This window comes from Balaenoptera borealis (assembly GCF_965194805.1).
Source record: "Balaenoptera borealis genome assembly, chromosome: 10".
Lineage (NCBI taxonomy): Eukaryota > Metazoa > Chordata > Mammalia > Artiodactyla > Balaenopteridae > Balaenoptera > Balaenoptera borealis.
The window spans coordinates 102,298,246-102,311,400 of NC_138874.1; the positions used below are offsets into that span (position 1 = coordinate 102,298,246).

At 49.2% G+C, this 13,155-nt stretch overlaps 1 protein-coding gene across 7 annotated transcripts in view; it reads left to right on the top strand.

Moving 5' to 3' along the window:
* Positions 1 to 6,740: 6,740 nt before the first annotated feature.
* Positions 6,741 to 13,155, top strand: part of CASP7 (caspase 7) — a 31,146-nt gene continuing 24,731 nt past the window's right edge. The window contains exons 1-2 of one of the 7 annotated variants that reach the window (XM_082407979.1): positions 6,741 to 6,809; positions 7,486 to 7,553. The gene's annotated coding sequence lies outside the window, so the exon portion shown is untranslated. The other 6 variants (XM_082407978.1, XM_082407981.1, XM_082407980.1 and 3 more) reach the window with 6 other exon arrangements.

Genomic DNA, 13,155 nt, shown 5'->3' on the forward strand with positions numbered 1-13,155 from the left:
TGGAGGGACCCCAGGTAAGGCAGAGAGAAATCAGTAGTGCTTTTGTGTTGTGTTGGGAGAACCAGGGGGAGGAGGCCACAGAGCAAGGGAAGGAGAGCAGCGTTGCCATGACACTAAGGAGAGGGTGCAGTGTGAGTCTCCCCACAGACGGAGAGTGGGCACAGTGCTGCCTTCTCAGCATGGGAAGGAGGCTCTACGTAGGGGCTCTAGACCCAGGAAGACTCCCAGGCTGAAATGTGACACAAGGCAGCCTGAACAAAGGGGAACAGCAAAGGCAGAGACCTAAGACCTACAGGTTCCCCAAACGTTTTGCTCTGTGTGGGATTTCTCCAGCCTTACCTGGACCTGGGCTGGAAGCCCCAGTAATCACAGAGAAAGAACTCTGCCCCCATCCAGAGGGATGAGGAATCGCAGCCAGATTTCCTTTAAAGAAAAAAACTACCTAACACTTCTCTAAGGTTGTGATTGCATCACTGCTACAAGTTCTCGGTCACCCTTGTGAAAACAAGGATGACCCAAATGAAAGATGTTAAATGTGACTCCTACCATCACTTCTGCTTTTAAAAGGCACTTATTATGTATCAGAAATAGTGAGGAAAAACAACCCCGCAGAACTGGAAATGGGACAGTTTAAGGACCTAAAATGAACCCTCGTTGCTGGCAAGAGACACAGAGCCCTCATCTGCTTGATAGACCTTGTGGATGGTCTTCCCTGTGTCCAGCCGACCCCTCTCACATCCAGTAGAGCCCCTCCCCCTTGTCACAGTGATTACATGAGGACCTCCGAGCCTTAGCCAATGAGCACACATGCTCTTCTGGCCCCCGGCATCGGTTCAGACAATGTGTGTTAGCCTGGGTTCCCCAAAAAAACAGAACCTGGGGCAAAGGCTTATGTGCAAGGACTTTATTCAGAAGTATGGTCCCAGGGAACAGAAGTAAGAAGGCAGGAAATGGAGGGGGGAGAGTCAACAGGAGGGTCCTTTCCCAAAGAAGCCACCGGACACTGGATCTCTTGGTCTCTACCTTCCAAGACGCCACACAAACAACTGCTACCCAGGAACGTCTGCTAGAGGAAGGAAGCGGGAAGGAAGTATCTGTTGGCCCCTGTCTCCCGTTGGTGAAAGTTTGACCGCATTGGGTTTTAACTCCCCTGCACATCCATGCTGTGTATGCACCCAGGGAGACCCACAGCATCTTATGCCTCAATAGCAACAGGGGAAAAAAGCAAGAGCAGCAACAGTGAAGATGGCCAGGGCCCATACAGAGCTAGCTGCCACCGCCCAGGCTGGACTGGCATACATGGGCAAAGGTCTAAGACAGGTGAGGCTAAGTGGATGGAAAGTGGCTCCTGAGAGGTGTCTGATACATTGTCCAATCAGCAGAGAGCCCAGGACTCGGGCTTGGTGATGGTGAGCCAGAGCCAGACCCTGTAGAGGCTTGTTAATCCTTGATCTGGATGCTTTTGCCAACAGTGTCCCATATTGCTTTGGCTCATTTTTTTTTTTTTTAAGTCTTGACTCATAGGGAGATTGTGATCAATGAAAAACCCCACATTTTCTTTCACATCAATGACTATCATGTTCAGTATACAGGCGATCGATTTCCTTTCGGAACTTAAATGTAGCACTCATTTCTCTCTTTTAAACTGCATCCTGTTGATGGCGGCCCCATTGCTTCAGCCGGTCAAGATCTTTTTGTATCTTGGTTCTGTCCTCGAGACTATGAGGTAATTCTTCCCAGCTCTGAATCATTTCCAGTGCCCTCCAGGGCCATGGATGCCAAATGGTTTTGAAAATACAGAGATGACAAATGTGAAGTAACAAGAAAGCTACCAAAGCCTTCACTCCGTCATCGTCACTCTGGTTAGATCGGGCTTGCTCCTCCCGTGCTGGGGGTGCGTGCCTCCCTTAGTCTAGGTTCTCCCAAAAGTGGAGCTTGAGATGAGCACTTGGCCGCAGGTGCTTGCTTTGGGCGGTGATCCCACAAGGCAGCAGTGATGGTTTGAGGTGAGTGAGCCAGAGGAAGAAGAGTCAATAAGGGCCCATCCTGATCTAATTACCACTGTGGGCAACTAGGGCTCAATCTTGCTAGGGACCCTCTGAGGAATCGTGTAGGATGTGCCCCCAAACCGTCCCACTGAAGGACAGGAGGCTGGGACACTTATCCACCCAATTCTCACCTCCCATCAGCTGCAAGTACTCTCAGGGGCAATAACTCCCTACACCTCTAGGGTACACCCTCAGCACTAGCTGAACAGACTTTTACGGCTTTGGAGGAAGCCCAGAGGAAGAGGAGCAGAGAGGTGCTACTGCAGGAACTTAAGGAGGTCCTGGTGCCACCCAAGGAGCTATTGGTGAGCCGAGGGGCTGTGGCATAGGGTACCCCAAGGGTCAATCACTCAAGGAAACTGATTGTGCTAAGGGTAAAGGAAAGTGTTTGTATGAGGTACACCATGAACTCCCACTGTCCTCCTTTCCAGCTGATGGTGTCAATTCTGTTCCATCCTTCCTCTCCTCTGCACTGTGCAAGCTGTGACCAATACTTGGGGTGGAAAATTAATGAAGCGAGGGCTTGTCTCTAGCTGTCATGCTTTCCCAGGTCAGAATTCCCACCCCCATCCCTTTATGTCTGGGGGAATTTGTTGGGGGTGACCACATGGGTTTAGACAGGGGCAGAATAAAGTTCCATGGGCACCCGTTGATGACTTCAGAGTCATGTTCCTTCATGCAGTCATGAGGTCTGTGCACGAGATGGTGGTGACCATAGTTAGGCAAGTATCTGTCCTCACCTTGGGGAAGCCTGAACTTCTGCTGTGGTTGCCTTTCCCTGGACCAGCCTTTCCCTGGACCAGAGGACCACAACACACACTGTGGGTGGGGGGGAGCTTTCCCTCTGAATCAAGAAATGGATATTCCCAACTGCTGAAGGCCATAGAATCAGAAAGGAGGCAGCCCTTGGATTCAGGATACATAGGTCTAGCTTCCTGGGTCCAGTCAGGAGAGAGAAACCACCCAGTAATCTGAACAGGGAAAGGTTGATACATCAAATGATTAACTATAACAGGGGATTATAATATCAAGAGTAAGAAGTAAAGAGAACTTAAAAAAATACAGCTATTACAGACATAGCACACTTGAAGATAACATATGTATTAGTTTGCTACGGCTGTCATACAAAGCGCCACAGACTGGGTGGCTTAAACAACAGAAATTTACCTTCTCACAGTTCTGGAGGCTGGAAGTCTGAAATCAAAGTGTCAGCATGGTTGATTTCTTCTAAGGCCTCTGTCCTTGGCTTGTAGATGGTCGTCTTCACTCTGCGTGTATCTGTGTACTAATTTCTTCTTATAAGGACATCAGTCATATTCAATTAGGGCCTACCCTAATGACCTCATTTTACCTCTTTAAAAATTCTATCTCCGGGCTTCCCTGGTGGCCCAGTGGTTGAGAATCTGCCTGCCAATGCAGAAGACACGGGTTCGAGCCCTGGTCTGGGAAGATCCCACATGCCGCGGAGCAACTAGGCCCATGAGCCACAGCTACTGAGCCTGTGCGTCTGGAGCCTGTGCTCCGCAACGAGAGAGGCCGTGACAGTGAGAGGCCCGCGCACCGCGATGAAGAGTGGCCCCCGCTGACCGTAACTGGAGAAAGCCCTCGCACAGAAACGAAGACCCAACACAGCCAAAAATAAATAAAATAAATAAATTAATTAATTAAAAAAAAAAAACTCTATCTCTAAATAAAGTCACATTCCTTGGTACTGGTGGTTAGGATTTCAACATACGAATTTGGAAGCAGGAGACACAATCCACTCCAGAACAACATAACATGACATAACTTAACTTGTCACTGCCCTTAGAGGGTCTAAAGAAGAGACTCCCCACCCCAGGGCTGTGACCCAAATCTTACTGGAGAGAGCACGTTCATGGCTTACTAGATGCAGGGAAGTTATTATGGGGCTGTGCCAGTGAAACTTGCTAGAACTCTGTCCTCTAGAACTTTCTGGAAATCTACCCTCTAGGTGCCTGAGAGAGCTGTTCATGGGGAGTTGTCTCAATGGAGGCACCCTGCTACAAAATCACCTGAAGGGGGTGCCAGGGAAGCTGCTAGCTGCTGGGTGCTGCTGGCCAGCAGGCACAGCTGGGCGCTGGGGAAGCCACGTGTGGTATAGGAACTTGAGAAGCCACCCCTTCTGCATGAGCCCGATTCCTCAAAAGCATGGCAGACACACCAGAACCAGGGAGCAAAAGCTTTACTTCCTGCAATCTTTCTCCAGCGCCCCCTACTGGCAAAGCTGAACATGGGGCCACACGCAAAGGGCCCGCTTCCATTTTCACAGAACAGACCAGGGAGCTTAGAGGCGGTGGTTAATAGGTACAGCATCAGTTCCTCCTTCCAGGCAATTCTGCCTGGACCCTGAGCTTCCCACTCACCCCTCTCCCCCTTTGCAGAAGTCTGCTGGTGCCTCAGACAGAGTCTGGGTTTGGGCCTGTGAGTCCTAAGACTGGCGTTTCTGTTATTCAAGGGATTATCCTTCAGTGGAGTCCTGTACGAAGCCATAGCCTGGCCTGAGCTGTCCTGTGAACAGCTGGAGAAGCGATCACCGGTGGCACCCCTTGGGGGACGCAGTGCCCGCAGGGCGAGGGTGGGACTGCAGAGCTTGGCAAGATTAGCAGCAGCAGCCTGGTGACCAGAGCAGAGGGCTGGAGGCAAGGTCCAGAGGGACCAGCCCAGGAGCACCCATGAGGCCAGCCCTTGGGAAACCATCTCAATAATGGAGTCGGCGATTTTTCTAGGGTGAAGAGGAAGACTCATGCTCTACTCATGTGAGTTTGGAAAGGAAGCAGAAAACAATGATATGGGCCAAGGCTGGAGAAACACAGGAAATACAATTAGAAGAGAATATCATTTGGATCTAAAGGGTCAGTACAATTATTATAGAGGAAAAGTTCAAAATTGTTTCTTCCCTTTCACATATCTACGATTTTATTTGTTGGTACAGTGATAATCCAGCCTCGGAGCAATACATTTGGAGTTCCCATGCCCGTCTACACTATAGAACTGAAAAAAGAAAGTTTTCCTTCAGACCATCTTTCTACCTGAGCCAGCAATGAATTCCTGTGTGCAACACATTTTAACAATTGCATGATATAATTTATGGTAGAACCTTCTTGTGGATGAAAAATTCATTATTTGTCTAGGCAACCTGATCCTGGTTCTTCTACTACAAAGCTTGTGATGTTGGCAACCTCTCTGAGCCTCAGATTCTTTATCTATAATATGAGCAGAGAGATTAGTTGTTAAGGCTCCTCTACATCTAACACTGTTTCATCATATTTCAGGAATAACTTGCAAAAACAATTTTATAAATCAGATAAATTAAAGAGTAATTTACTTGCCTTACTAATAGGATTTTTCATTTCTCACGTGATTCACAATTGAATTCCTGCAAAAAGTAAATTATCTTTGTGTCTACAATAATTTAGTTTGCCTGACATTTTGCAAATATGGGTATTTTTTTAAGCATAAATTTATTATTTTTAAAATTTATTTATTTATTTATCTACGGCTGCATTGAGTCTTCGTTGCGGTGTGCAGGCTTCTCATTGCAGTGGCTTCTCTTGTTACGGAGCATGGGCTCTAGGCACACGGGCTTCATTAGGGCCTAGTTGCTCCACGGCATGTGGGATCTTCCCGGACCAGGGCTCGAACCCCTGTCCCCTGCACTGGCAGGCAGATTCTTAACCACTGCACTACCAGGGGAGTCCTGCAAATATGGGTATTAAAGAGAGTAGTGCAGCCTGTCTTAGTCTGTTTTGGCTGCTATGACAAAATACCACAGACTGAGTAGCTTATAAACAACAGAAATCTATTCTTCACAGTTCTGGAGGCTAGAAGGCCAAGATCAGGGTGCCAGCATGGCTGGGTTCTAGTCAAAGCCCTCTTTGGGTTGCAGACTGCAATTTCTCTCTGTGGTGGAAAAGGCCGGGGAGCTCTGTCTGGTCTCCTTTACAAAGGCACTAATGCCATTCACCAGGGCTCCACCCTCAAGATTTAAGCACCTCCCAAAGGCCTTACCTCCTAATGCCATCACTTTAGCGATTAAGTTTCAACATACGAATTGGGGGGTGGGAGTGGCACAAAAGGTCAGCCTGTAGCACAGCCATAGTGGAAATAGTGTAACTGCCTGTTTAAAATATTCAGGAATTCAGTATTCTGGCAGAAGTTAATAAATTATAATTACTCCCTTACCCTTGCCTGGGACCAGTCTTTCTTAAACCAAGAAAGTGTCCTTACCTGGTGAGATTTTACGGACAATATTGAAGTCTCAGTCCCAGAGGAGAGCAAATAAAAGACAAGATGTGGTTCTTGCCCGATGTCACACCACGAAGGTTCACTCCTTTCACTCAAGGCGTTGATAGTTTCACAGTCAACATCTCTGGTGTGAATAAAACTGTAATTTCTCCTCAGCTATTTACACCTCAGTGCGACTGTGTTCATTAGCTGGTCCCCTGAGGAGTCTCGGAGAGCAAGGCCTTGGAGGCCTCAGGTTGAAAAAGGACAAATGTGGGAAGGTGCGTGGGTGTTGCGGGTGTGGGAGACGCCGGGGTGAAGTGGTGTTGGGGGGACTCACTGACTCTCCCACAGTAGACCAAGTCACGGCCACGTACCCAGTGGCTGACACATGGGGGCGCTCAATAAATAGTCCATGAATGATTCTGGCGCTACATCCAGGCCAGCAGGCGGTGTTAGGCACTGGGGACGCGCTCTGCAGGAAACGGAGTTAGCGTCCTGTCCTGCTGCCCAAGGGTGAGAAAGGCGCGCCAGGGACTGGAAGCAAGTTCTGGGAGGCGGGAGACCACGGCGGCTCCCAGCGCGGGCCCCTGGGAGACGGTAGCTCTTGCAGATGTGGGCGCCCCGTCCCCCCGAGGGGCGCAGCCCGCGCATACTGGGGTCAGGGTCTGGCGGGGGAGGCGTCCTCGGGCCTTGGGAACTGGGTCCCGGAGCTGGTGTGGAGGCCGAAGTCCAGGTGTAGACCCGGGCAGCAGCGGGAGAGCAGGAGCGGGGGTCTCCGACGAGCGCCCCATCGTCCAGAGCCGCGAAGTCGGCAGGGCGCGCTCTTCAGTTCGCCTGGATGGGGAGGCCGCGTGCGGCGGGTTTGCGGAGCGCGCTCTCCGGGTCACTTGGAGCGCGGTGCTAGAGCTGCGCAAACTTCGCCCAGCACGCTCTCCGGTGCCCGCGGCCAGCTTTGCCGAGGGCGCCCTCCGGCGATGGCGCGCGCGACAGTTGGCCGGCTGGGCTGGGCGCGCTCTCCCCGAGGGGGCGCGCGGCGGCCTGGTGGTCTTGCGCGCGGCGGACTTTGCGGAGCGCGGGGTTCCGGGCCGGAGGCGGCGTCCGCAGCCCCGCCTGCCCGGTCCGTTTCCAGCCCCGGGCGACTCCTCCCCTAGCCGCGTAGGGGCTTTTACTTTCGCTTTCATTCGAGCAGCCGCAGACCCTCTCGGCGGAGAGACGGAGACGGCCGCCAGCTCTGGCCTCCCGATCGTCGAGGGAACGGTAACTTTGGCCCCCGCCTCCGCCGGCGCCTCTACCGCCCGCCGCCGCGCTTCTGCCCTGCCTTCCCCTGCCTCCTTCCTCCCTTCTCGCCGAGCGCAGTCGGTGGGGGCCCGGTCCCTTCGGGCTAAGCGGCCCCGACGGCCGGCGCTCAACTTAGGAGGAGAAGGCTCTCTGCCACCCACACCATCGCCTGCTTTTCTCAGCTTGTCCTCTGTTCCATTCTGGTCCCCGGGCTTGGGACACCCGGTACTGTTCGGGATTTCGAAAAGAAGGAGGGGTGGATTTAGGAGGGCGGGAGGGGTTCGTTCTCTCGCCTCCTTGCCCGTCAGCTGTGGGGCCTTGGCCCTCTCTGTGCTTGTCTGTGAAATGGGGTTAGTGGTGGGCCCGGGCTGACGGTTGCTGCGACGATGGAATGAGGTGATTGTGGTGCATAGCCGTGCATCTGTCAGGGCTTAGCAGGCTACACGTAAGCCGCTGTCATCTTCGTTCAGGTACCCTTGTGCACGGCTCTCGAAGATTCCTTGAGGAAGCGGAAGAAGGCAGGACTCTCAGGCTGCAGCCTTTCACCACTGTATTCAACTTCGCTTTTTGGGGGGCAGTAAAATTATATGTGGGTGATTCTGAGTCATTCCCAGCCTTTTCCCTTGAACTCCTGGGCTGGCCAAGGACGTGGCCCTAACCTTAGTTTACTTACAGGCTATTTCCTCCTTTAGGGCCTATGGCCTGACCTTCATCCCAGGTAGCCCGTCACCGCCTAGGTTCATAATCCACTTCTGCTTCCTCTTAGCTCTGTGGCTTTGGGCAGGTTACTTAACCTCTCTGAGAAAACTGAAGTTTCTTCTGCAATACAGCCTCCTAGCAGTGTCGTGAGCATCAGGGGACAGTGGAGTACTTCAGTGCCCAGCAGAGCCCCCTCCCCCTCCAGGTGCCGGAGGTGAACAGTGGAGGTCCCCTGGGCTGCTTCTCTTTGAGCCTTTTAGGAAGATTGTCTTCATTGGGGCAAGAGTGAGGCACAAGTTGTATTATGTCACTTTTCGGGGGAAGCAGCTGCAATGAAATTCAGACAGTAGCTGGGAACTGATTTCCTACCAGATCTGTACCAGTCGCCTATTAAGTATGTATAGAAATAATCACTAGAGGAACTTTTTTTTCAGTCTCCACAAAAGCTGTTTAAAATATTAATGTGATTTTAAAATACCAGTGAGGGTTGACAGTTGAATGTTGTCTTAGTCTTGAGTTCTGTGGGCAGTGGTGATAACAGGGACTACTTATTGAACATTTAGACACCATGCTTAGCATTTTACACGCATTGCTCCATTCATTCTCATAGCCACGTGTGACTTAGGCATCACCATTTTCCCATTTTACAGATGACGAAACTCAGGAGAGGTTGATGTAAACCCCTGGAGGCGCTGATTTAAACCCCTGGTCTGTGGTTCACCATAACTGAGTTCTCAACCGCCCTCCTAGGTCCCTTTGGTTCTGTGGTCTGTCCCATATCAACAATTTATTCGGGGCCCTGAAAGATTAAAAATTTTTAAGTACATTTCAGTTGTGACATTTATAAAGAAATTTTGAGTGCCTACCATGTACCTGGCACTTTTCTATAACTGGAACTATAAAAGGATGATTAAGATAATCTACAAATAAGAGTCCTAGTGGACAATAGTAAGAGTAATGATAATAATTAGCAGAGCGCTTACAGAGAGTGCCTGACACTGTTAATGCTTCATGTGTATTATATATTCATTTATTTAAAGAGAAGATAGATGTTTTTAACAATTGAAGCAATTGAATAAGCAATATTCCCTTGAATGGATGACTGCTCTTTGCAGCCTGAAGCATTACAGAGGGAACGAATACAAGAAAATAATGCCAGGCATGCCCTCTCCAAGTAGAGCAGACTGAGATAGGCCTGAAATGTCTTGGGCTGTGAAGATAAGCAGAAATAAAAGGTCAACACCAAGCCTTGGCTTGACTGATATGATGTGACCAAGGTCAGGCTCCCCACTCGGTCACCACTCTCGTTCTGGGTGAACTTGATTTCACCCAGAAATTAAGCCCAGTCTCATAGGAATAAGAAAGTCACTGAATGTTTAGCCTTACAGATTTAAGAGTAAAGCCCTAGCACTGACTCGTTTTAGACGCACACTCTGGCAACTTGTTAGAAGGGACTCTTGCTGCCCTCCTAGACGGTAAACAGCACCAACCCAGAAAGATGCTGTAGGTTTCACACAGAAGACCCTTCTGGCCTAGTGTTTGCAGAGAAAGTTCTGGAGATCCTCCCACCACTGAGCCATAGAAATCAGCCTGTCGCTAAGTCCAAAGCTCCCTCCAAAAATCTGGGAGGGATGCGGGATTCAAGCTGAGCCCCTCCGTCGATGGAGCATGTCAGGTGTTTAACGGACATGCAGTTCCCTGTGCCTCCCTCACTTCCACCCTCTCTGCTTCCCCTTCTCAGACCTCAGGTCAAACATTTCCTCCCCTGAGAACCCTCCCTAATTCCTCTGGGGCTAGGTCAGGTCCCCTACTGTGGCCGCAAGTTGTTCAACCTCATGGCACTGATCACGGTTGTCCGTCAACATTTGTGCTGTTTATCAGTGCCTGTCTCTCAACAAGGCAGGACCAGGTCAGGTGTATCCCCGGCTCCTAGCACACACCTGGTGCCTTGGACTTCCAGGAAATTATATCTATATATAATGGTCACATTGTTATATCCTCATACTTCCTAGATTCAGTCTTTAAGATTAGCCTTAGCAAAAGACTCAAGGTTTCAACAACACATGTCGAATTTAGTGTCTTTTTCTGGTGGATTTTGTATAATATTAACTTGTTAATTTTGAAAATACTTCCGTGCTTTGCTAATAACAATCCACAGTGAAAAGTAACTAAGTCTGTATAAAGGAAATGAAATAAAAATGACTGAGTGTTTTCTGCATGCGTGGACTTAACGCTCATCTCCTCTGGGGATGGGTTATCTCTGTTTTCAAGAAGCATTTTGGGTCCTAATCAGAAAAATCTTACTGCCTCACAACTGGAGACAGGTTGGTGGCTATGATGGGGGGTTCACGATGTGTTGAGGAACAAGATAGCCATCGGACTTCTCATTGTCTTTGTAAAGATCCGGCTGCAGGATTCGCCCTTCCTCTCACTTCTCTCCTCACTGCCCAGCTCACCCCTAAATAAGCTGCAAGGTGACATGATAATGCCTCTCGGGACTCAAGGACACAAGGTTGGCGTTTTGCCATCTTGGATACCTCCCCCCAGTTGGATTCCTTCTGCCCACCTCCAAAAGTCATTGCTTGTGCTCTGGGGCACGGGTATTCTGTGAGATAGATGCCATCTTGTTTTCCAGCGGTGTGAAAACATCCCTGGGTGAGCCTGACGGGAACACAGACCTGCAGCTGCCAACCTGGCCCACTGTGCGATTGCTCAGAGATAGAGATCGGCAGGAATTAGAGTCTGGAGAGGTTTCCCTTTGTTACTGAAGGCCAGTCCCTTTACGGGAAAGGACACAGGACTTGGTTTAGGAGAAACAACTCAAGACTGTGCTTCTGACCAGCTGTGTCACTTAGCTAATTCTCTTCCCTCAGAGCGTTGATTTCTTCCAGCTTCCCATTCAATTAATATTTATCTAGCAAATGATTTTTTTTTAATAAATTTATTTTATTTATTTTTACTTTTGGCTGAGTTGGGTCTTCGTTGCTGTGCACAGGCTTTCTCTAGTTGCGGCGAGCGGGGGCTACTCTTCGTTGCAGTGCACGGGCTTCTCATTGCGGTGGCTTCTCTTGTTGCGGAGCACGGGCTGTAGGCGCGCGGGCTTCAATAGATGTGGCACGCGGGCTCAGTAGTTGTGGCTTGCGGGTTCTAGAGCGCAGGCTCAGTAGTTGTGGCGCACAGGCATAGTTGCTCCATGGCATGTGGGATCTTCCCGGACCAGGGCTCGAACCCCTGTCCCCTGTATTGGCAGGCGGATTCTTAACCACTGCGCCACCAGGGAAGCCCGATCTAGCAAATACTTTTTGTGTGCCAGGGGCCTCTGCCATGATGAACTTACATTGTCGTGTTTGAACCAAGCAATAAGTAGAGTGCAAGTAAACAAGATAAATAGAAGGGCTGTAGAGGGACTGGGGGAAGGGAGGGAGTTGGTGAGGTAGGTGTAATCCAGGAGGACCTCCTGCAAAGGTGCCATTAAACTGAATTCTGAAGGTTGAGAACTAGCCAGCTGGGCAAAGATGGCCTGTCCAGCAAACATTTGGGTGGTGACTACCAGAAAGGGAGAACCAGAAGCCCTGATGGAAGCTGAAATGAGCATAGCGGGCCCAAGGATGCTAGGAGGCTGGGAGGCCGAATGGTGTGGTGGTGAGGGGTGGGTTCTGAGTGCTTGTTTGCCGGCTTCAGATCCAAGTCTAGTTTACTAGTTACTTAGCCTGGGACTAGTTACTAACCTTTTCTAACTGCAGCTTTCTCATCTGTCAAAAGGCAGTGATCATAGGGCTGATCTAACAGCATTTGGGGGAGTGTTAAATAAGATAATGCTTATGAAACAATTAGCACAGCAAATAATAAGTGTGAGTTTCTATTCTTATTATTGCTATTTTTACTACTTAAAGTAAGGGAAGTAGAAGGTGAGTAGGGGATCCGACTGGCTGGCAGTTAATCCTAGATCAGGGGTTGGCAAACCTTTTTTGTAAAAGGCCAGGTAGTAAATATTTTAGGCTTTTTAGGCCACATGATCTGTGTCACAATTACTCAACTCTGGTTGTGGTGGGAAAGTAGCCACAGACAGCATGTAAATGAATGGGCGTGGCTATGTTCCAACTTTATTTACAAAAACAGGTGGTGAGTATTTAGAGTGAAATTTTTAGCACTGAACACCTGTATGTAGGAAAGAAGTAAGGTCACAAATCAGTAAATTCAGCTTCAACCTTATAAAATTAGAAAAAGGAAGAACAAATAAAATTCAAAGAAAAACCAAACAAACAAAAAAACAGGTGGTGGGCCATAGTTTGTTATCGACTCCAGTACTAGATAATGAAGACCCTTAAGATCCAAGGAGTTCAGTTTAAGGTTTGAACTTTTAGATTGTAGGGATCTCATGAAGATTCTTGAGCAGGAAAATAGTTTGATGGAAATCTACTCTGGTAGAACCATGTAAAACCATCTGAAACAGAAAGAGAACTTTATACTCCAGGTCGCTGCTGTTTTTTAACTGGGTTTGAGTGATGTCGGGCAAAGGATGAGCATCTTATAACCTGTCAGGAATTTAGGGGGAGTTTCTTGTTGTTACAGACTTTGACGAACCTTCCACAGCGTCTCATAAGCAGTGAACATTTAACAAAATCGTGAATGCTGGATCAGAAGCTCCCAGAGGGGCAAGGACTTTGCTTTCTTTGCCACTGTGTATCGAGTCTCTGGAATGAGGCCTGAAATGGAGCTGGCACTCGAGCATTTGAATGAGTTGTTGGTGCAGCAGCCCTGGAGCCCAGATATGCAGTACTGGTCATCTCCAGGCTTAATTAAAAGCTGTGTCACTGAATGAGTGTTATTTTAAAATGTCATGACACCAGGGATGCCACTGGGTACCAATTTTCTGGTTGGT